The sequence below is a fragment of the Barbatula barbatula genome (genome assembly GCF_947034865.1).
Source record: "Barbatula barbatula genome assembly, chromosome: 17".
Taxonomy (NCBI): domain Eukaryota; kingdom Metazoa; phylum Chordata; class Actinopteri; order Cypriniformes; family Nemacheilidae; genus Barbatula; species Barbatula barbatula.
Genome location: NC_136780.1, coordinates 20,200,638 through 20,228,245, shown reverse-complemented (window position 1 = coordinate 20,228,245; position 27,608 = coordinate 20,200,638). Strand labels below are relative to the sequence as shown.

The following is a 27,608-nucleotide window of genomic DNA, read 5'->3' as shown; positions in this document are numbered from 1 at the left end:
GGATTACCCTATAATAAAGCTGCAATTGGATCTCACCTTCAAGTCTCGGAGCAGTTCATGACACTACCATAGTATTGTTTTCCTACTATTGCAGTCAGTGATGCCCAAGATCTGCTTGGATAGAAACATTCTTCCAAATAGCTTCCTTTGTGTACAGCAAAGGAAAGAAACTCTTACATATTTGGAACTACCTCTAGTAAAATCATTTTTGGCCGAACTAATCCTTTAAGCAACAAGTATATACCTCACTTCTTTGAGATATCAAGAAGGGCACTGCTCTCTTTCAAATGTTTTATCATCTCTACATTAGGCTGAGCCAGGCACCGTGCAAGATGGATATCAGAAAATATTTGGATGCTTTCTCCCTTTTTAAAGGTTGCTCTCAAAGATTTGTACTCCTCCGGATTTGCAATTGCCAACTGAGCAATGGGGGCCTGCATGACAATCGTATTTCTGTCAACATTCATTTTGTTGTATGCTTCAGCTTTACTGGAACCACCATTTACCAGTTGTAACACTTTGTGGTAGCGCTTGATGGAGTCTTCAGGGGTTCTTACTGGGAGGAAGAAAAAAAGATGTTGTACGAGTTGATACAACAAAGGTGAGTAAATTGTATTAATAATGAGAATAATTTTGGTGTGTGCTTTTGCTTTCAGAGCAGACTTCAAGCCAAAATGTGGTTATGACAACTGTAATACAGGTTGCATTGCATGTGCTTCAATAAATACTGTGCAAGGAGCTACTAAATACTTTTTATTTTTTATAATGTTCATTGCAAATGCATATTTATATCTAAAATATATATTTTTTCTTCTCACTAGCAATTGGATATTAAACTTGAACAATAAAAATAACTAGCTAGGTTACCAGATTACCTTTTTTTACCTTAAAATTTACAGAATTTCTAAAATCAGCAAGTACATCATGAATCCATCATCTAAACTATGTTTTTGTCTTCTACAGAATCACTACGGTACATTTATCACTAAAGTTGTTTATGTTCTTTATGTTTAGACAGAGCGGGATGCCAACCTCTGTGGAGGAGCCTAGTAGCCTACCTGCGTGACTCATCATTGACATAAACAGAGAAGTATCACCGGTGTTTTACGTTCCACGTGGGTTTTGTTTTCATTTAGTTTAGAGACTAGCGATACGCTAGTGTGCTTTGCCTGTGTGAATGATTGTTGCTCATTATCCTCTCTCTGTGTGTTTAGTATTTTAGTCCACTCTGCTGTGGTTGGTCTAGCAGTATGTCACTCATCATTCCATCATTAGGGGCGGCGTCTGGGAACCAATCAGAGGTTGCCAGATGACTTAAAAAGAACGACCTGTTCATTCATGCTCTTTCTCTCTCAGCGTGTGGAGCGCTTTGTTCACGGTTCTGTCTATGACTATGACTAGCTTGTTATTTCTAAACTGAGAACTATGTGAAATCCTGTTGACATCATCGTGAGATATATACGTGCCGCCCTGTTCATCTGTTGTTTGGAACTCGACCAGTTTACTTTTGAGATAGCGAAACTGAGAACTGTGTGTTCAAGTTCAACACTACGAGGTTGCCTACAAACTGCTCTTTTGGTAAGAGAATGTCAGGTTAGTATGCCGCGGTATACATAACGCCCGTAGTGTGAAGTTGTTAGACACACTAGGTTAGGAGTGAGCGCCACTCCCTGTATGTTTTGTTATTTAGCTAGCGTATTTAGGTGCCCGCATGCACTGAAGTTCTCGGTTTTCTTTTCACATTTTTCTTTGGTTAGGATTAGGATTAGTTTACGGATTGTTTTGTTATACTCTGTTCTTTTCTTTGACGCCACTTTATGTTCTCTTACCAACCATTTATTCTTTTTTTCCCTCAAAGTATTTTTATTGAACATCTTATATCAAACATAAGATATACACTTTAAAATTCATTTTCTTTTTATATTAACCCACCCACCCATGAACAATCCCCACCTGTTGCACCAATACACATCAAAAAAATTAAATAAAAACAATCATTAACATGTTTTAGATTAAAAAAAAAAACACAAGTACTCCTCTGAAATTGAGATTAGAGAAGGATCCACCATTCTAATTTGATCCAAAACTGGTTGCCAGATATAAAAAAATGTATAGGCACAGCCTGCTGTAGTATACCTTATTTTTTCCATGGTTAGATTGTATAAAAGATCAATGAGCCACATTTTAAAAGTTGGAGGGAACTTGTCTTTCCATTTAAGCAGTATCTGTCGCCGTGCTAAAAGAGTAGCAAATGCTATGAGTCTTTTGTTGTTTTGATTTAAGTAAAACTGCTGTGGCACAATGTCGAATACAGAGATCATGGCATCAGGCTCTATGTCTGTCCCCAATGTGTCGGAAATAAATTTAAATATAGACTTCCAAAAAACTTCAAGCTTTGGACAGAACCAAAACATGTGAGACAGAGTGCCTGGATTGGCTTCACATCTATCACAGTGAGGATTTATATCTGATTTAAATTTTGCCAGCTTTACTTTAGACCAATGCAATCTATGAACAACTTTAAATTGAATCACTCTGTGTCTTTGACATATTGAAGATGAATGAATGTTTCTCAATATAGATTCCCATGTATCTTCAGAAATTGTTATGACCAGTTCCTCTTCCCATAATCTTTTCACGTGAGCTAGAGGTTCCATATTATGAGTGTTCATAGCATTATAGATTTTGCCAATGGCTCCTTTAGAGTATGGATTCACTTTTAGAACAGTCTCAAGAAGTGAGTCAGGTGGTAGTGAGGGAAAGTGACTAACAGAAGATGCAAAAAAACTGCGAACTTGAAGATATTAAAAGAAGTGAGTGTTGGGAATTTGGAATTTAACTTTCACTTGTTGAAAGGTTGCAAAAGTGCCATCAATATACATATCCTTTAGAACCCTAAGGCTATTTACAGACCAGGCACCAAAAAAATCATCTATAATAGTAGGAGTAAACCATGCGCGGAGTTTGCGGGGGGACAGGGGGAGCATTTCCCCCCGGCGGCTGAAACGGGTAATTGCATTGTTTCAACAAAAAAAATAATTGCATTCTTTAAAAAAAATTATATATTATAAATATCTTAAATAAAACAACTAAATGGTGGTAGGTAATACATCTGATTTCATATACTCCTTTAGTAAAAAAAAAATTCAGGGCTCTGGGTCATGTGACAAGTAACGTAAGTCCAGCGATTCTCAGCTAGCTAGCATGTAATACCGTTGTAGTTACCTGGTCGGACTCGTTACACAAAAATATGGACACAAGGAGATTTTTAAAACGTCGAGCTCCAAATGACACAGATATTCAGTCTTCTGGATCTAACAAAGATACAACACAAACAACAGTAACCGGTGATGACGACAGGCAAACAGACACCGCTTTGAACTTGGAGGATACACCGAGCAGCTCTGGATCAGCAGCAACCGCTAGCAGTCCTGACGTTCACCCCACGGCCACAGATGCACTAGCTAACACCAACACAGATGATCTTGGAGAAAAACACGGCTGTCCCAAGCAACCTGCTCTGCCCCAATTCCCCTCAAAATGTTTTGGAAGTACAAAACGATCGTTTTCCACTTACTTCTACAAGAATTACCCTTGGCTTGAGTATTCCGTTAGAAATGATTCAGTCTACTGTTTTGCTTGTCGCCATTTCCAGACTTTTTTTTTGCCCCCCTGGCTCGAATGTCAAACTCCGCCTATGGAGTAAACATGTGATTTCTGATAGATCATTAAGTGAAAAATGTCTTCTAAACTGTCCCCATATTTTAAAATAGTGCTTAACCACTGGATTCAAAGAGTATTTGTATATTGGATGAGGTGACGGCAAAGTTGAGCAGAGCAATGCATGTAAAGAAGCAGGATGGCATGATAAATTCTCAAGGGACAGCCACTTAGGCCCACCAGCATGCAAATTAAACCAATATTACATAGAACGAGCATTAGCTGCCCAATAATAGTGCTGAAAATTGGGTAATGATAGTCCTCCATGCTCTCGGTGCCGCTGCAGAACACTTTTACGGATGCGTGCATTTTTCCCATTCCATATAAATGCTGATATCAGCTTGTCTATCAGTAGGAAAAACGATTTGGTTAAAAATATCGGTATACACTGGAACAGATATAGAAATCTAGGTAGGATATTCATCTTGACAGTGTTTATCCTGCCTCCTAGTGATAGCGGTAGTGTACCCCAGCGCTCAAAATCTTGTTTTATAGAATCTATCAATGGAATAAAATTTGTTTTATAGAGGTTCTTGTAATTATTAGTAACCCATACACCTAAATACTTAAATTTATCTTTACTCAATTTAAATGGTAAGGAGTTAAATTAGATAAGTCTGGCAGCAGCATTAATCGGCATAAGTTCACTTTTTTGCATGTTTATTTTTTTTTATCCTGATATTTTCCCAAAGCTACTAAGTAATGACAGTAGACGAGGCAGGGTCTTAAGCGGTTCAGACACATACAAGAGGGTATCATCTGCATAAAGGGACACTTTATGTTCGAATTCACCCCTCAGTATGCCTTTAATAGCATTATCGGACCGTATTGCCACTGCCAGGGGTTCAATCATCAGCGCAAATAAGGAGGGGGATAATGGGCAACCCTGCCTAGTCCCACGGCCTAATTGGAAAAAGGATGATATGTTATTGTTTGTACAAATTGCTGCTACAGGAGAAGAATATAAAACATTAATCCATGAAATGAATTTAGGACCAAAGCCAAATTTCTTCAAGGTATAGAAGAGATAGTCCCACTCCACCCGATCAAATGCTTTTTCAGCATCAAGTGACAAAATCACCTCAGGTATATCGGGTGGAGTGGGATAATGAAGGATATTCAAAAGTCTGCGTATATTATAGAACTAAAATCGATTTTTGATAAAGCCAATCTGATCATCAGACACTATTGAAGGTATAACCGTCTCTAATCGGCATGCTAAAAGTTTGGCAAATATTTTACTATCAACGTTTAATAATGAAATGGGTCGATATGAGCTACAATCTAATTTACTTTTACCCTTTTTATGAATTAAAGAAATAACTGCTTGCTTCATGGTTTCTGGTAATGACCCTGACATGAAGGACTCATCATATACAGTGAGTAAAAAGTAATTTTTTGAAAAATTCGCTCGGAAAGCCATCTGGACCTGCCGATTTTCCACTTTGCATGGTGGCAATTGCTTTCAATATTTCAGCCTTTGAAAATGTTTTTTCCAAATCTGAGGCATAGTGTTCATCAATAGTGGGCAGAGTGAATTTGCTAAAAAATGAGTCAAACAGTGCCTCATTTCTACTGGATTCAGATGTATATAATTGCGAATAATACTCCCTAAACCTATTATTAATCTCTAATGGATCAGTTAATTTTTTGTCTTGTTCATCAATAATTTCAAGGATTGACTGGTCGACACTTTGTTGCCGTAGTTGATGAGCTAAGATTTTTCCTATTTTTTCACCGTGTTCATAAGACTTGTGTCTGGACTTATTCAAAAGGTTCTCAATAAGTTTAGTAGATAACAGATTGAACTCTGTCTGAAGGTTCCTTAAATAAATCCGCTGATGGCGAGTGTGAGAGAACCCTATCAATTTGCAGAATATCACTTTCTATCTTTTTAAGCCTTTCCTGTTGCTTTTTCTTTACACGAGCACTATACGATATGATTTGGCCTCTGAGATAGGCTTTTAACATTTCCCAAATTAGACAATAAGACACCCCTGGGGTCCGGTTACACTCTAAAAACTCATGTATTTCCTTGGAAATAAATTTTACAAACTCAGTATCTGAGAGTAGTAATGTATTGAATCGCCATGGCCGATATCCACTACTTGTAGTAGGCAAGTTTAAAGTGATTAATAGTGGAGCATGGTCCGATATTACTATAGCCTGGTATTCACATTTACTAACTAATGAAAGTAAACTATTATCAACAAAAAATAATCGATTCAAGAAAATATGTTTTGTGAACTGGTGAATTGAAAGAATAGCACCTGCACCCAGGATTCTGAAAGCGCCAAACATCAGTCAATCCATAAGTTTTAAGAAGTTGATTAAGTACTACTGTAGAACGAGTTAGTTGCATAGTCTTAGGTGAACTACGATCCAGTGAGGGTGACAATACACAATTAATATCTCCTCCTAATATGACACGATGTGTATCTATATCAGGAATTCGAGAGAAGAGGTTGGTAAAAAATGCACTATCATCCCAGTTAGGTGCGTACACATTCACTAGAACTACTGGGGCACTGTTTAGTCTGCCCACTACTATTATATAACGACCAGCAGAGTCAGCATCAACTTTTGACACTACAAACGGGATAGTCTTTTTGATCAAAATAGCCGTTCCCCTAGATTTGGAATTAAAAATAGAGTGAAAAATTTGTCCCACACATCCCCCTCTAAGTCTAAAATGGTCAGATGCCTTCAAATGAGTTTCTTGCAGGAAGGCAATATCGGTATTCAAATCCTTAAGATGTGAGAGTACTTTTCGGCGTTTCACTGGGTGATTTAGTGATTTAACATTCCAACTAACAAAGTTTATCTACCTGATACATTAGTGTAAGCGTTCATTTATATTAGTATTAAATATTTATAATTTGTAGTAGTACGGATCCAACCTAAGTAACTTTTGTGCCATGTAGACAGAAGAGGGTCCCTCTATTAACCCAGAATTAGCAAAACAAAAAATAGGAGCAATTAATTTAGTGCAACAGTAACTTCCCCAGTCACCAACTAGAACATGGTGAAAAATTAACATCTCGCAAATAACAAATCCACACATAAAGTGCTTTTAAAGAACTCTAGCTCTGCAGCTCGCTTTGCACAGACATGTTGACAAAATATTTGAATATAACCCCAAATATCCCCTCAAAAAAAAAAAAAAAAAAGAGAAAAAGAACATAATATGTAGCATAGTCTTTCATTGACGAGAAAAAGAAAAGAGATGAGGGAAAAAAAATCCTTAAAAGAAACGAAGTGTTAAGTCCCATATCGAAAAGTCTCATTCTAGTATTTTGCATTATTTACCAAACCTAAGCTCGTACACTCACAAAAAAAAACAGTCTGCTGTCAATAGACTGAGACGAAAAAAGCGAAGCTAAGCCACCTCACGCAGGATGTTGTTCTTAACATACGCCATGGCCTCCACTGCGTCTTGAAACTGCTTATCCGTCCCTTTATACGTAATACGAAATCGGGCTGGGTGTAGAAGACCATATCGGACCCCTTCTCGTCCTCGAAGCAGTTTACGGAACCTCGTTAAATGCCGACCTGGCGCGCGCTACACTGGGTAGATAATCAGGAAAGATTAGTAGGGTTGAGCCGTTGTGTTGTAGCGGGCCGGATTCCCATGCGAGGCGGAGGATTTCTACACAGTCTTGATGGTAGTGTAAATTTGCAATAATCACTCTTGGTTTGCCATCCATCCGTTTCGCCTGTAGAGTGCGGTGGGATCGGTCAATCAGCACATCTTTATCTATTTTAAGGACTTTTTTAATTAGCCTTGAAACAGAAGCAGGAGTACTGGGGCCATCTTCCTCAGCAACATTCAAAATGCGGATATTTGACCTCCGCATCCGACCTTCCATGTCCAAACATTTCTCTTGTAAATTTTGAACATTTCCCTCCAGCTTGCGCACAGTGTTTTGTAGCTCCGTGATATCATCCGAGCATCCTGAGAGTCCTCTTTCCATGTCTGACACAGTCGTTCGAATCACTTCCAGGTCTGACCGAAAAGCTGATGTGTTGTTAGCTATCTCCTGCCTAACTGCTTGTAGCTCTGATCTAACTCCAAACTCTTTAGCCATAATAGACTTCAACTCAGTTTGGAAAAGCGTGGTCATCTCCGTTTTTATAGAGGACAATAACTCTTCCTTCGTCACCGTCGTCACATCAATCTGTTCTCCAGTTCGTTGAGCTCGTTCAGCCGTCTCGGGTATCGTATTAGCTTCGTTGCTAACGCTAGGTTTCTCGGTGCTCGTCTTGTTAGTAGAGGCCTTGCCCGTATACTTATATTTACGCAGGTTGCTCGCCATTTATATTTATAAGGGAATAAATCGTCTCCGAATATGCAGGGCAGTCTTAGATAATCGTTTGTATCACATAGTCAATTAAAGCACCATTTAAAAGGGTAAAAAAATATAATTTTGTGCAGAGCTCTCTAAACTTGTAACCTACTCCATTGCCTGCTCGCTAGCCCCTCACCAACCATTTATTCTAAACTGTTTCCTACTCTTGAGATTGTACATAGCACACTACATTTAATAGTAACGAACTGGATCTAGTGGCTTCGGCTTTTCTGTAATAAATTCCAGTTTTTATCTGCATCAAATCGAGTGTGTCATGTGTTTATTCCACCCTACTCAGACATCAGCAGTGGTTTCAAAATAAGTGTTGCGAAATACCTTTTAGACATTAAAAGTTTGTAACTGCGAGACAGATGCAGTTTTGTTTATGAACCGCTACAGCACAAAAAGTGACATGGTGTACATTTGGCCGTCAGTCCATATTGCCATCAACCGCCCATATATTGCCATCATGTTTACCTACACGGCCTCGGGGGGGTTAATACATCTGTCTCTTACATTTGTTTTGATGCATGTTTCTATTTTTGGTGTCAATGTATTTAATTTGTATGTTCTTGTAAAGTGCTTTGAGATGCAACTTTTAAAGGCACTATAAAAAATTAAGTTTATTATTATAAACACTTTCATGTGTTAATCACCAGGTGCGTTGAGACATGTTATCCGGTTATTCACTTAAAGCCTTGACAATTTTCATTTCTGGATGAACTATACCTTTTAATACTTTTGATAGAATAAACATACCTCTCCTAAAATCAACCCTCAGTTTCTTGGATTTCTTCTTGTTTCTTCGCTTTTTATACTTATCCTTTTTCTTCTTTGCGCTTGGTTCAGAATCTGATGAATCTGAAGATTCTGAGGAATCAGAAGATTCATCACTGGACTCTTTCTCCTGTGATGCAGTCAGTGCCAGTCAAAGCGAGATAACTGCTTCTTGCCTAAGAAGTGCTATGACAAAGAAAAAATGTGTGGAGAACAAAACAATATGTAAATACTTTACATATATTTTTTTTAACCACACTTAATTTAGGAAAACATTTTAAATGTCTCAAACGCAAAAAAGAGGGGTGACCTTATTGGTCAACAACCTTCTTAAAACAAAATTCTTTAACAACCAGTCTTTTGACAGGGCATGTAAACTATTGTCACCCTAATGGCTCACTGATTACAATTTAGCATTTAGGAATAGGGGGTTTCTCACTAGAGGAATCTTTTACAGTTCCTATAACTATTGGCAGAAGTACCCGCTTTTTGGTGTGTTCACACTGCAGGAAATCAGAATGAATTTAGTTCTACAAAATCCTTTAGCTCCTGCTTCAGAGTAGGGTCTTACCCAGCAAAATAGGAACTACCAGTGACAGTAAGTGTAGGCTAATTGGCTGAACTAACTCTACGAACACGGAAAACCATGATAGATGGACCTCTGAACTTTACACGGAGGATAAAATCCAACCCAAGTTTGATATGACCGGGCGATACATGACTATCAATTTCTGCTCAGCTAGCGACATTCGATATCAACCACATGGCAAAAACTAATTCTTTGTCTTATATTGATTACTTTCTTTGTATAACACTTCTAATCTTATACCATATTAGACAGGACTGTTAACTAATGAAGACTCAATGCTTGGTGTAAATGCAACTAGGAAAATGGCCCTAGGGGATCATTTAGTTCTTAGGGAACCACCCTTGTGGCTGGTTCCTAAAACCAAATTCCTAAAACAACTAATGTCACCCTCAGGGTCCACAGCCCTTCTTGTCTGATGAAAGCATTTCTAATTAAAAGTTGCAACATGACTGGCAGAATTGTTCTTAAAACAAGTTTGTGACCCTATTACGTACCATCCTCCAATCTTGATCGGAGAATTTTTTTGTAATCTGGGTCATTCTATAATTAGGGGTACATTTCAAGTCCATGGGTTGTTTTTATAATTTTTACTGAAAATTCACTTCAAGCAATGATCACTTTTATATTTGGGCACATTCCTCTTTATTTCATGTTGAAAAGTAAACCAGTTCCATAAGTTAAATAGGAGAAAATGCATATGCTGTACTGGAAATAACAGTTTTTTGTGCCGTCCGATTTGCTAAAAGTTAAGTTTTGCCTTTCAAATTAACACTACATTTATATTATTTTCATCATTTTTGTTAAAAATAATCATTTAAACAAGGCAAATGTATTATAAAAACTAATTCACTCGTTTATATCTATTAAATTATTAACTTTGTGTGTGTCCGAGAAATCTTTGTCAACTGTGTTACCCATTGACAAAACCCCTATAAATCAGCAATGGTTTGTTCCAAAGTCACATGTCCAACATCATGTGATGTCACGACCTTCAGTGGCGGGAATTTGAAATACAGTGTGGTAAGTTTCTACTCCTCCACTTCAATTTGTAATCATTATTATTGTCTACACAAAGAGTAGATGAATTGCTCATCAACTGTGTTATCATCATGGTCTTGTGTACTTACTTTAGATATTATATTTACAAAAATGTAAAGAAAATGTATAAAAACACCAGTTGATCAAGGTAATGTGGGGACATGTTCAAAGGTCTACAGTTTGCACAAAGCCCTAAAATGGAAGAAATGTCAACTGTGTTACTTGTCAACTGTGTTACCCATCAAGTGTAACACAGTTGACAGGGATTAACACGGTTGATAATGTTGGCTGGGTTTCTTGTCATAGTTTATGTCTATATATTGAGTATTGTTGATAAAAACATACATTAACTATTGTTATTACACAGGAATGACATGGTAAAATGTAAGTGTAATTACATAGTAATAGATATTTTATAAAAACATGTGATTCACATTAAGGGATTAATTTAACTACCGTAATCTTAGCACTATTATATTATCTATATATTACACTGAATAAATCATTACACTTGATTAAAGGAGCATTCCAAAGCTTTTCAGCTAAATCTATATTATCTCCAGAAATATACATATATCAACAAACAAGGATTTCATGAAGTATGGTTCATTTTTATATGATTTTATGGTTTGGACTGGTGGGTTTCTGCTGACATTTATTTAATGTGATCCCTATCAATCAAGGTTGAAAAACTATAAAGTGCTCTTAATCTTGTTTTAGGGAAATGAGGTTATCTGCTGCTGAGAAGCAGCGCCAGTACAGGGCTCGGCGTGATGCTGATCCTGAGAGAAGGACTGCTTATTTACAAAAACATAGAGATACGTGGCATGAGGACAAAAAGCTAGGAAAGGTGAAGACAGTGAAAGATTTAAGTGAGAGGGAGAAGAGAAGGAAACGAGCATATTGGAGAAAAGCCCAACACCAGTCCAGAGAGAGAAAGCAAGTGATAGTGAACCAGGTTACTCCACCCTTGAGTTCTGAAGTTGATCCACAGCCTCAGATGTCAAGGTAGAGGTTTTGTGAACAACATGCAGAAAATAGTTTTAACAATATAATCGAAACAAATTATAATAGCAATTGCTGGTCATCCTTCTTCTGTCCATTGAGCATAAATGAAAACACGATGCTTTGTGTATGATTTCAGACAGAGAATTGCTGGAAGGAAGAAAGTGCAGAGAAGGGAGTCAAAATTGTACAGGGAGATTCAGGCTTTGAGGGAATCACTCAAACAACAGAAAAGACAAACAGACAAATACAGAAAAAGATTTGCTAGACTACAGAAAGATTCAGACTCACCCAGATCAAAAACCAAGCGCCTTTTAGGAAGATTTCCTGTGCCTAGAGAAGTGCACAGAACGTTAGTTTTCCACCATGCCCTAGTGGACAGCATCCGCAAAAAGTACGCCTCTACCAAACACAAGAAATCTAGACAGGTAATTGCAGCTGTAGTGTCAGGAAGAATTTTGAAAAAATATAGGTTGAAAAAAAAAATTCAGGAGACTCTAGCAATTTCGAGAAAACAGCAGAACCACTGTGATATATCCATAATCTCCAACAAGATGAAGTACAGATCCCTATGTTTTAAACAGCATGACAAAGTTATGTCCTTCTGGACAAGGGATGACAACAGTCGCCTAACAGCTGGAAAATCGCAAACAATAACAAGAGGAAAGATAAAGAAACAGAAAAGGTTCCTAAATGACACCATGAAAACCTGCATAGGAAATTCCTCCTTGAGAGCCCCAACAACAGCATTTGCTACAGTTTGTTCTGCCGTATGCGGCCCTTCTGGGTGGTCCATCCATCCATTGCAGACAGAGAGACCTGCCTCTGCAAGGTACATGAGAATCTCTGTTTTCTTGTAGAAAAGCAACATTCTCTCCGATTAATTGGAAGCACTGATTTGGAGAACATGGCAGAGTCAATATGCTGTGACTCAAACTTGAAGGACTGCATGTACAATGAATGTCCCAACTGCAAAGTTAGAGACTTTCCAGTTGCAACTGAGGGGGATTTGCAAGAAAGGTTTTTTTTCACACAGTGGACAACAGAGAATGTTCTCAGAGAGAAAAAGAACAAGGAAGGTGAAAAGGAGAAAGTGTCTGTCAAAACAACAGTGAAAAAGACGACGGAGACGACTTTGGAGAGCCTGCTAGAGCTCTTCCAGTGCCAACTAAAAAACTTCAGAAGACATCTATTTAACATAAAACGGCAATTCACCTACCATCAGGAACTAAGGAGAAGTATGAAAGATTATGAATGCTTAATTCATGTAGATTTCTCAGAAAACTATGCTTGTAAGTACTCCTCTGAAATACAAGCTGTACACTTCGCTTCGAACCAGCAGCAGGCAACACTTCACACTGGAGTTCTACATGTTGGTGGAGTGGAAGAACATGTGTGCTTTGGCACAATCAGCTCATCAAAAGAGAAAGGCCCAGCAGCCATATGGACCCATCTTTCCCCAATCCTCGATCTGGTCAAGGCTTCCTATCCCAATGTGACTGTGGTGCATTTCTTCAGCGATGGGCCATGCACACAATACAGACAAAAAGGCAATTTCTATATGTTTTGCACTAAGCTGCAGCAATATGGGTTCAAATCAGGCACTTGGAACTTTTTTGAGGCGAGCCACGGCAAGGGTGCTCCAGATGGAGTTGGAGGCCTCCTCAAAAGGACTGCTGACCGACTTGTCAGCCATGGAAAAGACATCCCAAATGCTGAGATCTTCTTCAAGGCACTGGTGGATGCACAGACCTCAGTAAAACTGTTCTACATAAATGAGGATGATGTAGATGAAGCCACAAAGAATATGCCACATAGTCTCCCGGTGGTACCATCAACCATGCGCATTCACCAAGTGGTAACAGTTACCCCAAGAAAAATCAGTTACCGAGATGTGAGCTGCCTTTGCTCAACGAGACAGACCCTGGAGTGTCAATGTGATGACACAAAAACGTTTACCTTTGAGGTTCAGGCAACAGCACCCACACAGAAGAATAACAGTGAAGACCTGTCTGAAATTTCTTGGCAAAACTCAGACATCATTGGCAAGTGGTGTTCTCTCAAATATGACGATGATATTTATCCTGGCATTATACAAGAGGTGACTGAAACGCATGTCGAAGTCAAATGTATGCACCGGATTGGAGTCAACCGCTTTTTCTGGCCAACACGGGATGATGTCCTATGGTATTTGCATGATGACGTCATCAGGATGATTCCTCCTCCAACTTTTGTGACCTCACGTCGAGATCATGTGGAGATCGACAGAGACATATGGTCCAAGATCTCAGAAATGTGAACTGTTGGAAATCAAAAGAAACATGAAAGGACAAAAGAAACTGGAAGATGAAATGGACTATATGTAGGATGAGTTGTAAAGGACTGTTTTGTGAATGAGACTATAGTATTAACAGCATTTTTTTAAGTTTTTGTTTGTTTTCTCCATTGTTCCAAGAGAGTTAATTAATTATAATCTCTTGTTGCTGACACTTGTCAAAATAAAAAGGTTTTATTTTAAAGAAAGGTTTCTCTTTTTCTCCTAATGCATCTGTCAATTGTGTTACGTGTGATATTTGTGTCATAAATCTTTGTGACATACCCTCCGAAAGATGGTAAGAGACTCGACTGATGGTTTTATTATTTATTGTCGAAAATCAACTCCATAAACCAACGTGAGAACTGACAAAAAAAAGAAAGAAAACAAAGCATTCACATTTGTGTCCCCTTTTGTCCACAATAATTGGTAAATGATCACTGTACTTTCTCATATAAATCAAAATTATACCAAGCAATAAACCGCTAATTCCCCAAGCATGAGGTAAAAAGAGTTAGCATATTTTCCGACACAAATTATAAAATAATCACAGTACGTGCAACAAACACCAACCTTGTGCCTCTTCGGGGGTTGCCAAAATACAATCAGCCTTTGCCGTTTCTATTGTTAACATGCCGTTTCTGACTCTGTTGTCGTATTTTCCTTAGCTTACCATAAACCTTTACTGCTTAGTGTTAGCGCATTCATTCCGTGGTTAAGCAGCTTCTTCGTTAGGCAATACAACACTGTAAGCAGGTAGGAAGAAATGGTTTTCAAAATAAAAGTCAAGTATCCTAAAAACGGAACAATTATCTTCAACAGGCCTTTAAAACAGGCAAATATATATATATATACACAACAGATTCAATTACATTTTCATGACACCAACCCAAATTACGAAATATATATATATATATAAACATATATATAGAGATAAAATCAAAAATAAGAACAAATGCATCTAAAGCAGATCAAACAATGCAGCTGCCCTCTAGTGTACAAAATAGGAAACAGCAAGCACAACAAAATGGGTTTGCTACACTCCCACCAAAATTATGAGTGTTTCATATTAAGTGCCATGAACTACAAATAATTTTGTCAATAAGAATGTCATTGTCCTTATGTAGCCAAAAGCTTAAGGAGCTTCAACCAGCAGAACCAACTTCTGCACTGGGCGTTCCAATATGGAAGGTTTAGCAAGACGTTCACCTTTCTTACTCAGTCTCTTATCTCCTAATGAGATTTTCACTCTCCTTACAAATCCATCCTTACCGCTGACAGTCTCTATGACCCTTGCGAGTCGCCATTCGCCTCTGGGCGACGTTTCATCTTTGTCCATCACAATATCACCCACCATTAGATTTCTCTTCGGTGTATGCCACCGCTGCCTTGTGGCGATGTTGTGCAAATATTCCCGTTTCCACCTACTCCAGAACTGTTCTGCTAGAAACTGTACTCGACGCCATCTTTTTACTCCATACAGGTCCTCTGTAGGGAACTTGCCTGGTGGAGGGAGTGTTGTACTGGATTTCATGTTGATTAGGTGGTTGGGAGTGAGAGGTTCAAGGCTGTCAGGGCAGTTTAAGTTATCCACAGTGAGGGGTCGACTGTTGACTATGGCCATGGCTTCATACAGTAGAGTCCGTAATGAAGCATCATTGAGTCTGCCTTGAGAAGGTGACAGAGTGGAGCTCAGAACGCTTTTAACAGTCTTTATCTGGCGTTCCCACACTCCCCCTGCGTGACTGGAGTGGGGTGCATTCATGACAAAGTCACACTGGTTTTGTGAGAGAAATGTGCTCAGTCTCTGTGTGTCAAGCTCTTGTAGAGCTGTCTTGAATTCATTTTTAGCACCAACGAAATTAGTGCCTTGATCACACCGAATTTGACGGACTGCACCTCGAACAGCAATAAAGCATCGCAGAGCATTGATGAAGGTATCAGTGGACATATCCTCTAACATCTCTAGGTGAATGGCTCGTGAGCAAAAGCAGGTAAGGAGTAGGCCGTATCGTTTGTGCTGTTTTCTTCCCTGTGTAGTAGTGAAAGGACCGAAGCAATCCATCCCACAGTATGTGAAAGGGGGGGATGGCTCAACACGCTCTACAGGTAAGTCACTCATTCTTTGACCCTCTGCAGCTCTTCTGAGTTTACGACAACTCACACATTGATGAATGTATGATGCTATTGCTCTGCTCATTCCAGGAATCCAATATCCACTGGCTCTAATTTCATTGATTGTGAAGCCTTTCCCTTGGTGTTTTGTCTTTTCATGGTTGTGAGCTATTATCAACTTTGTTACATGGTGCTCTTTGGGGATGACAATTGGATGCTTGAAAGAGTCAGTGAGCGATGAGTGGCGGAGTCGTCCTCCCACCTTGAGGAGTCCGTCTGTGTCGAGAAAAGCATCAAGATGGTGTAATTTGTTGCAATGCTGAAGTTGATTACCTTTGCTCAACAATTTGATTTCCTTTTCATATGCTTGCCTTTGCAGATCCCGGATTATGAAACGTTCGGCACTTTCTCTTTCGCTCACTGTAGAAAGAGCATGTGATACAACCTTTTTAGCTCGGCGAAGCAGACGGGCCACGGCTCTTGTAGCTCGAGACCATGATGAGAACCTGGACAGACGGTCGGCAAGGCTCATTATTTCTGAGGTTTTTGTTTGCAAAGCTTGTGCCTTTTTGACTTCTGGATCCCCTATAGATAGGTCTGGCACTGCATCATTTACCGTGGGTATCTTCCTTTCCCAGAGAAACATAGGGCCAGTGAACCAGTTGGAGGTGAGAAGTTCATGTACAGTTTTACCTCGGGATGCCCCATCTGCAGGATTCTCATCCGTGGGAACGTAGTGCCATTGCTGGGGGTTTGTGCAGTGGCGGATCTTCTGGACCCGGTTGGCGACGAAGGTGTGAAATCGGCGAGCATCGTTATTTATGTAGCCTAACACTACCTTTGAGTCCGTCCAAAAGTATTCTTTTCCGTTGACAATTCTCAATTCTTCTCTGAGCATATTGCTGATGGAGACTGAAACCACTGCTGCGGTTAATTCAAGCCGTGGTATCGTAGTCACATTTGTGGGAGAAACACGGGCCTTTCCTATCACTAGGGAACAGTGAACCTCTCCTTTCTTGTTCTTGACTCTCAGATAAGAGCATTGTCCGTATCCGCTGGTGCTCGCATCCGAGAAGTGGTGTAGTTCTGTTTCGACGGCTTCTCCGAAGTTAGCAGGTAAGTAACAGCGAGCTATGTTTATTTTCTGTAGGTTGGTAAAGTCACGTTGCCAACTCTCCCACCGTGGTTTTAGCCTCTCTGGTAGGGGTTCATCCCAGCCAGTGCCCTGGTTGCACATTTCTTGAAGAATTCTTTTCCCATTGAGGACATATGGAGCGAGAAAGCCAAGAGGGTCATATATGGAGGCAACTGTAGACAATATGCCTCTACGTGTGGCTGGTTGGTCCTTTAAGATGCTGTTGAATCTGAAGCTGTCTTCTTTTATACTCCATTGAATTCCTAAAGCTCGCGCCAGTGTGTCATCGAAAGTCAAGTCCTTTGTCTTTGCCTCTGCTGCACACTCTGATGGGGGTAGGCTTTGTAATACAGCTTGGTTGTTTGATACAAATTTGTGGAGACGAAGACCACCGTATGCGCATATTTCTCTTGCCTCCTGTGCCACCTGAATGGCCCTTTCCACCGTATCAGTACTTGTGACTCCGTCATCCACATAAAAGTCTTTTGCAACAAATTGGGCTCCTACTGGATGGGAGTGGCTGTGTTCTTTGGCGAGATATTTTAGTCCATAATTCGCACACCCAGGGGATGACGCCGCACCGAAAAGGTGTACTTTCATGCGATACTCCTGAGGTTGTGTGGTTATGTCTCCATCCTTCCACCAGAGGAACCGGAGGTAGTTGCGGTCTTCTTCATGGACGTGAAATTGGTGAAACATTTTTTCTATGTCACATAGAAGAGCAATGGGATGCTGTCTGAACCTTATGAGGATGCCTGTTAGATTATTGATCATGTCTGGCCCCGGAAGCAGGTGTTCATTTAGGCTTGTGCCACAGTATTTTGCAGAGCAATCAAACACAACACGTAGTTTGTCAGGCTTCTGAGGATGATAGATGCCATGATGGGGAATATACCATCGTTCACCTTGAACTCCATCTGTAGGCACCTCTTCCACATCACCCCTCTCGATGATTTCCTTCATGTACGTTGTGTAGTCTCTTTTGTATTTCTCATCCTTGCCGAACTTCCGCCGTAGATGATTGAGCCTGATTTCAGCGAGCCTTTTGTTATCAGGTAGGGATGGCCGTTTTTTAAAGGGGAGAGGCATCTCATAATGTCTCTGGGCATTTCTTTTTATACCATCTTCGAGTTTGCTCAGGAACATTAGATCCTCTTGTGAGACAGTTTTGTCGTCTCCTTTGGTGTCCTTAAAGTCTGACTCCAGAATGCTTATTATGTCCATTGGCGTTACTGGAGGGAGTTCCTTTACTGTGACTCTATGACACAGGCTAGATTGTTCTTCATTAAGGCCAGGTGTAGAGCAGCCTACAACGCTCCACCCTAAATCTGTAAGTACGGCGTAGGGCTCATTGTCCGTTCCATCAATTATAAGTTTGGGTTTTATAGCTCTGGGGCAGTTATACCCAATGAGGAGTCCCACATCACAGCTCAGGAGAGGTGGCATCTGATCTGCGATTGCTGCCAAATGAGGCCATTGTTTCGCTGTTTGATAGGTAGGTATGTGATCACGGTTCATGGGAATGCAGTCTTTTGTGTACGAAGGAGGAAGGTCGATGTAAACGCCTGAATTATAGCCTCTGACGCGGAGTCCATCTACTCTTTTACTTTTCAGTATCATGCTCTCTCCCATCATAGTAGTGAGTTTTAGTTGTACAGGGAAAGCATTTGATTGTAATTCATCACTTACTTCTCTTTCAATGAAGGTGCTGTCGCTCTGTGTGTCTAACAGTGCATAGATGAGCTGCTCTTTGGATGGCTGTGTGGCAGAGGAGACCCACACCGGGACGATCATGGATGTGCTGCAGGACTGACCCTCTTTAGTGACACAGAGTGGGCTAGCTGTCACAATTTCATTTGCACGGTTTGAAGCTGCGTTCACCTCAGTTGGAGATCTCTTTCTCTCCATGACTAAATGTCTGTCTTTCTCTTCATGCCTTTTGTAATTTTCGTCATGTAGACAGGTGGGATGCCTTCCCTTACATAGCTCACAAGTGTGACGGTGACGACAGTCTTTGGCACTGTGGCCTGGTTTGACACATCCATAACACAGCTTATTGTCTTTTATGAATGTTCGTCGTTCCTCAAGAGACCTTTCCTTGAAATTTGTGCACTTGGACAGTTGATGCTTTTCGTCTTTGCACCACATGCAGGGAAGTTTTTCTTTTCCATTGTTTGACCTTAAGTTTTCAGTGTTTGCATTTGTTTGAGTGCTGAAGACACTTACTTTACTTCCCTTTGTTTCATTTGTGCCTCTTTTGATATAGGATGAGCCAGATGAATGCAGAGCATGTAGGGAAGTGATCGGATTACATGCTATCTCTGCTTCTATCGACACAAATTTTGCGAAATCTTCAAAAGTGGGGAAGTCTCCGCTGTCCATGAGGGCCTTTGAGACCCGACGGTTCCAGCGTGCTACTAGCCAATCGGGAACTTTCTGTGTCAGCTTCTGGTTCTCTTCACAATCATTTAATATTTCTAAACCTTTCACATGAGGCATGGCTTGGTGACAGGCATTTAGGAAATCCGAGTAGGCCCTTAACCCTTCAGCATCTTTGGCCTGTACTTTTGGCCATTTTGACAGCTTGTCTCTGAAGGCCCTTTGAATGACGAATGGCTGTCCGTAGCGTTGGTTGAGTTTACTCCATGCATCTTTGTATGCTTCATTATCGTCTCGATAGAAGGTGCCTTCAATACATTTATGAGCAGGGCCACTGACATATTTCTTTAGATAATAAAGTTTGTCGGCTACTGAGATACCTTTTCTGTCTATCAGCGACATGAATGATGCTCTCCATTCAATGTAGTGGATAGGGTCTCCGCTAAACATTGTGGGCATTGGCATGGGAAGTCTGTTAATGGCTATGCTGTCTTGTATTGCATGGGCTAGAGAAGAGACGTCAATGGAGGGATTTGGTGGGACGATAAAAGGATTCTGCTGATACTCAAAGGAAATAGCAGGGTTCTGCCTGCTGTGTGTATTATTTGTTTGCTGTGAGAGCTGACTCTCCGTTTCCTGTCTGATTTCCCTGTCATAGCTTTCAAATCTGACGCGTGCTACTTTTATATCCCTTTCTGCTTGCAAACGCTCTAATTCAGACTCCATCATCCTTATTTTTTCTTTCTGCGTTCTTTCTTCCTCCATTAGTTTATATTGAGCCTCCTTTGCTGCGAGCTCTGCGGCTGCTTCCGCCCTCTTTGCTGTTATGACTGTTGTTTCAGAGAAGTGACTGCTAGCTGCCTGAGAAGCAGTTCCATATATGGAGTGGGCATAGTCATGTGCATGTAGCTCACGGAGTTTGCGCCTTTCACGCTCTGCATCAAAGTCACCGTCTATTCCGGATAAGCGCTCATTGATTATTCTCATAATGTCTTTGGTGACTGCCTCGCAAGCATCTATTTTTCGTCTTAGATCATTGGATGGTATGGCACCCTGTCTTATTTCACTGTAAACTTTCATGATGTCATCTTTTCCCTTTTCAATGACGTCCACCATTTCAGCTAGTTCCGTATCTGATGCATTCTTCTTTAAATTCTCTTTGGTTGTTCTGATTTGAACTTTCCATTGTTCATAAAGATTAAGCAGTCTCCTTTCTTTTTTACTTTGCTCCTCCTTTTGGTAAGCGAGAAATTTCTCTGTGGGTACACTTTTGCGATCTGAATGACGTAATGTCTTTAATTTCTCATTGTCATCAATTTCCTGCTGCAGCTTAAGTAGTTCCTTTCTTTTGGTTTCAATTAGCTCCTTTAATTCCTGCCTTGACGAGCCTTCTATATCCCCTTGATTTAGTAAGCCTCTACTTTCTTCAATTTCTGCATGTAGATTATTTATCTGATCCTTTAAGGCATCCATTTTGACTGTAATTGTGTTCCTTGACCATCACTTTACCATACATACGATACTGCAGCGCTGCTCTGTGCCTTACCGTGCCGTTTTGATCGTGGCGTTCACAGGCAGAATGGTGTTGCATGTGGTAAAGTTGTCACTGGTCCCTTGCTGGGTGAAGTTCTCACTGTGACATACCCTCCGAAAGATGGTAAGAGACTCGACTGATGGTTTTATTATTTATTGTCGAAAATCAACTCCATAAACCAACGTGAGAACTGACAAAAAAAAGAAAGAAAACAAAGCATTCACATTTGTGTCCCCTTTTGTCCACAATAATTGGTAAATGATCACTGTACTTTCTCATATAAATCAAAATTATACCAAGCAATAAACCGCTAATTCCCCAAGCATGAGGTAAAAAGAGTTAGCATATTTTCCGACACAAATTATAAAATAATCACAGTACGTGCAACAAACACCAACCTTGTGCCTCTTCGGGGGTTGCCAAAATACAATCAGCCTTTGCCGTTTCTATTGTTAACATGCCGTTTCTGACTCTGTTGTCGTATTTTCCTTAGCTTACCATAAACCTTTACTGCTTAGTGTTAGCGCATTCATTCCGTGGTTAAGCAGCTTCTTCGTTAGGCAATACAACACTGTAAGCAGGTAGGAAGAAATGGTTTTCAAAATAAAAGTCAAGTATCCTAAAAACGGAACAATTATCTTCAACAGGCCTTTAAAACAGGCAAATATATATATATATACACAACAGATTCAATTACATTTTCATGACACCAACCCAAATTACGAAATATATATATATATATAAACATATATATAGAGATAAAATCAAAAATAAGAACAAATGCATCTAAAGCAGATCAAACAATGCAGCTGCCCTCTAGTGTACAAAATAGGAAACAGCAAGCACAACAAAATGGGTTTGCTACAATCTTTAATTGTAGGCTAAAATTGTATAAAAATGATAAAAAATGACATCTCTAGAGTGACCAGTATTACATAAAGACGTTAAATAATTCTAAATTCAGTGTAATGGAGAATTATGTTGAAAAAATATCCATCCTTGATGATAGTATACCAAAGAATATCCGTTATTCAGTTTAAAATTCATATTTTTTAAATCAGTTAGACATACAACCTCAAAACCCCTGGTGAATAGACTCAAGAACTTTCAAACAAATGTTTTATCATATGTGTAGTACTTCATTTATGTATTTTATGACACCACATTTGTCTGTAACACAGTTGACAAAACAATGAATCGAATATTTATTTTCATTTAAATATTTAAAAAGTAATTTGAGCTTAAGCTTGGCAACTAATGAATTTAGAACAATATGGGGCTATATTATGGTAACAACTAGATTTTTTTGCAGAAAATCACACTGATTTCTTCACTTTTATGTTGATCTGAAATGTACCCCTAATTATAGAATGACCCATCTGTCAGAGAGTCAACTTTTTCCTGAAGATGAAGAATCTTCTGCTTTTGGATCTCTATTGTCTGTTTTGCTTTGTCAAGAGCAATCTGTAAAGTGGGTGCACCTTATAAAAGAGAAATCAAAATCTCTGAAAGCAGAATAACAAAAATGTGGCCTATTGATAAAGGCCTAATTCAACATAATTTATACTTTACACATTAACAGCCACTTTTCTGTGAACGAAATTACACAAATTAAATATCTTAATGAAAATTACAATTATCATTGTCTTATGTAAAGATTACAGGAAAAAATATATTTCTTGCATGTCAATGTAGAAAAGGCTACAAACAAACCTTCTGTTTCACTGGTTTGCTGAAGTCCTGAAAAAACTAAACAAAACACCAACTCAACTTAAAATACAGCATTTGAGAACGAGCTTTGTTTGAGGAAAGAAACAGGCAGAGCTTAAATAGTTTTAAAGTTGACATGAAACAAGCCATTTTTCACAATACAGAGATGAAGTTGATCGAAATGCCTATGTCAGAAGCCAAATGTTTTCAATCCTCATAACCAGTCATTTCAATTTGTGAAGCCATCCCCAGAGGACTTGAACAATATAGATAGCTAAAAAAATAGATGTGTTTTATCTAGTGTATAATATGATCGCTAGCTGGATACCAAATTTTATACCAAAATACTGTTTGATATCTCAGGCGTGGCAAATACCAATGAATTCCTGCCCACTTCACACATGTATCAGCAATTGTATTAAATTACGTACCTTTCAATGAGTTTGCTGTATTTTCAGTCTGCTCACCCGGAGGCTGCATTTATTGTTGCGGGAGATTTTAATCACTCAAACTTAAAGACAGTGCTCCCTAAATTCCACCAGCATGTTTCCTGCCACACAAGAGGAAACAAAACTTTGGATCATGTCTAGACAAACATGGCTGAAGCTTACACCGCGACCCCCCTCCCCCACCTGGGTCAATCTGATCACATTTCTTTGTTCCTCACCCCCAAGTACATTAATCGTGTGAAGCCATCAGTGAAGACCATCAAGGTGTGGCCTGCGGGGGCAGACTTTTCACTCCAGGAAACTCGCATTTACATATAAACTCTGCACACACTCATCTATAAAACACCCGCACATACATATAAACTCTGCACACACACATCTATAAAACACCCGCACATACATATAAACTCTGCACACACACATCTATAAAACACCCGCACATACATATAAACTCTGCACACACACATCTATAAAACACCCGCACATACATATAAACTCTGCACACACACATCTATAAAACACTCGCACATACATATAAACTCTGCACACACTCATCTATAAAACATCCGCACATACATATAAACTCTGCACACACACATCTATAAAACAAACTCTGCACACACTCATCTATAAAACACTCGCACATACATATAAACTCTGCACTCACTCATCTATAAAACACTCGCACATACATATAAACTCTGCACACACTCATCTATAAAACATCCGCACATACATATAAACTCTGCACACACACATCTATAAAACACTCGCACATACATATAAACTCTGCACACACTCATCTATAAAACATCCGCACATACATATAAACTCTGCACACACACATCTATAAAACAAACTCTGCACACACTCATCTATAAAACACCCGCACATACATATAAACTCTGCACACACTCATCTATAAAACATCCGCACATACATATAAACTCTGCACACACACATCTATAAAACAAACTCTGCACACACTCATCTATAAAACACTCGCACATACATATAAACTCTGCACTCACTCATCTATAAAACATCCGCACATACATATAAACTCTGCACACACACATCTATAAAACAATCTCTGCACACACTCATCTATAAAACATCCGCACATACATATAAACTCTGCACACACACATCTATAAAACAAACTCTGCACACACTCATCTATAAAACACCCGCACATACATATAAACTCTGCACACACTCATCTATAAAACATCCGCACATACATATAAACTCTGCACACACACATCTATAAAACAAACTCTGCACACACTCATCTATAAAACACTCGCACATACATATAAACTCTGCACACACACATCTATAAAACAAACTCTGCACACACACATCTTTAAAACACTCGCACATACATATAAACTTTGCACACACACATCTATAAAACACTCGCACATACATATAAACTCTGCACACACACATCTATAAAACAAACTCTGCACACACACATCTTTAAAACACTCGCACATACATATAAACTTTGCACACACTCATCTATAAAACATCCGCACATACATATAAGCTCTGCACACACACATCTATAAAACAAACTCTGCACACACACATCTATAAAACACTCGCACATACATATAAACTTTGCACACACACATCTATAAAACACTCGCACATACATACAAACTCTGCACACACACATCTATAAAACACTCGCACATACATATAAACTCTGCACACACACATCTATAAAACACTCGCACATACATATAAACTCTGCACACACACATCTATAAAACAAACTCTGCACACACTCATCTATAAAACACTCGCACATACATATAAACTCTGCACACACACATCTATAAAACAAACTCTGCACACACTCATCTATAAAACACTCGCACATACATATAAACTCTGCACACACACATCTATAAAACACTCGCACATACATATAAACTCTGCACACACACATCTATAAAACAAACTCTGCACACACTCATCTATAAAACACTCGCACATACATATAAACTCTGCACACACACATCTATAAAACAAACTCTGCACACACTCATCTATAAAACACTCGCACATACATATAAACTCTGCACACACACATCTATAAAACACTCGCACATACATATAAACTCTGCACACACACATCTATAAAACAAACTCTGCACACACACATCTATAAAACAATCTCTGCACTCACACATCTTTAAAACACTCGCACATACGTATAAACTCTGCACTCACTCATCTATAAAACACTCGCACATACATATAAACTCTGCACACACTCATCTATAAAACACTCGCACATACGTATAAACTCTGCACTCACTCATCTATAAAACACTCGCACATACATATAAACTTTGCACACACACATCTATAAAACACTCGCACATACATATAAACTCTGCACACACACATCTATAAAACAAACTCTGCACACACTCATCTATAAAACACTCGCACATACATATAAACTCTGCACTCACCAGGGTTGCCAGGTCCAATAAAAATTTCCAGCCCAAAGGCAACTTAAAACCCGCCCAAAACTAATAAAAACTAGCCCAATCTTTCTCGTGTCCAATCGCAGTTGACAACAGTGTGTTTACCACAAAATGCATTAAAATATATGTTTAGCATTACTTTTTATTTATTTTACTTGAGTCTTGTTTAGATTATATTATCTTGGCTTGCCTATATGTATTGCATAGTATTACATAATACACCCTGCACCTACCATATATGAACAAATTAAAATGACGTGTACTTACATTTTCTGTTCATTTCACTGCTCTCTTCTCATTCTTATTCACTGTTGTTCTGTCAACACACAAGCATCAAAACAAAACTTAACACACAGGCAAATTAAATGAACATAAACTGGCATTTTAATATTGTTAGCAATACAGTATATATGCTTACTGGATAACTTGAACACTGTCCTGGAAAACTTGAAAGCTGTTCTTGGTTGCCTTCTTTTCAGAACTTAAAACTTTATACTGCAAAACTGTGCTGCCTCCTTTTTATTACAGCTTGAACAAGAACTATGTACAGTCTTAGGGTTGTTTTCATTTAGAAATCTGTGCTCTCCTCTCTACCCTCTTCAGCTGGTGTTGAATATATTTCAGCAGTAAAGAGGGATAGCATGCTTGGTGATGGTTTAAATTCATGGCAGCAGATTTTTCTTCTTTGCATGTAGGCTCGGATCCTCATTATATTTAACAGAGAAGTCTGCTCTAACCTGTTCCTGAGCTTGTTCTTTATTAGTGACATTTGGGAAAAGGCACGCTCGACTGCTGCATTGCTGAATGGTAAAGCAAGAAGACACAATGCAAAATTGCCAAGTTCTTCAAAGCTTCTGTCACCTGCAGTATCTGTATACCCAGAGACTTCTACCCAGAAGTCCTCAGTTTTGCTATCCTCTTTATTTTCCCACTCTAGAGTGTGAATTATTCTCCACTGTTGCTCTGCTTTTCCTACATCTCCCTTGAAGAGGTAGAAAAAAGGAAGATCATCAAGCATTGGCTTGCTTGAAGTCACAACATGTCTTGGTGACAGGAATTTGAGAGCCTCTAATTGTTTCATGTTGTCTGGAAGTCTCTTCCTAATCTCCTTAGATAACTCCAGCATGTAGTCCCTGCACCTACGTTTCATGTCCTGTTCTGCTTGTTCGCTTATTCCCTTTGATTCAAGCAATGCAAGGCGGTACTGGACCCCAAAGTCTACTGCATTAAGGGGCAAAAGATTCTCATCAGAAAGGTTAAACTCCATAACGTCTTGCCAGTTCAGAAATGTCTTTGGCAATGCTATACGTTCAAGAAGGGACTGGTAAAATGTTAAAAGTTCTGTAAGGAGCTTTGCAGGATCAGGCTTGTCAAGCTGAAATATTTTATTAAGTCTGTTTAGCTCAGACACAATCGGTTGGAGGAATTTTAGGTAAATCAGGTTTATTCTGTCACTGTACATTTGGTACAGCAATTCTGCAGCATAGCTTCTCTCACTTTCTTTTGTCAACTGGAAATGCAACTTAAGCTCATCATACTGTGAAAGGACACGCTTGACACACTCACTGATAGAGAGCCATCTGGTGTCAGATAGTTGCAGAATCTTCAAAGGCTTTTCACCTACGTTTATGGTTTTGTAGAGTTCTGAATATTTTTGCTGACGCTGGGTAGCATTTGAAAACCAGCTGTAGGTCTGAGAAACCATGTACTCTACATTTCTGGGCAAGACACTGACAGCTTTAGATGCACAGAGCTGAAGAGAATGGCACACACACTTTATGTAAACAATATGAGGATTACGGTCACGGAATTTCTGTAGCACTGAGTTATGTTGCCCACACATAGTGTTACATCCATCTGTTGCAAGACCTATGCAATTTAGTATGGACAGTTTGTTGTCATCCAGGAATTTGAACAAAGCATTTGCTATGGTGAGTGAATCACCAGATACTATATGTAACATTCCGGCAAAGGTGCTAATAAT

At 39.3% G+C, this 27,608-nt stretch overlaps 1 pseudogene across 1 annotated transcript; it reads right to left on the bottom strand.

The window, feature by feature from the left end:
• Nucleotides 1-245: 245 nt before the first annotated feature.
• Nucleotides 246-26,891, bottom strand: LOC306907043 (annotated as a pseudogene). The gene is made up of 5 exons: nt 26,486-26,891; nt 22,335-22,436; nt 9,930-9,965; nt 8,829-9,032; nt 246-556 (listed from the first exon to the last, which is right to left on the bottom strand). The product of its transcript is annotated as an uncharacterized misc_RNA (transcript).
• Between the last annotated feature and the right edge of the window lie 717 nt (nt 26,892-27,608).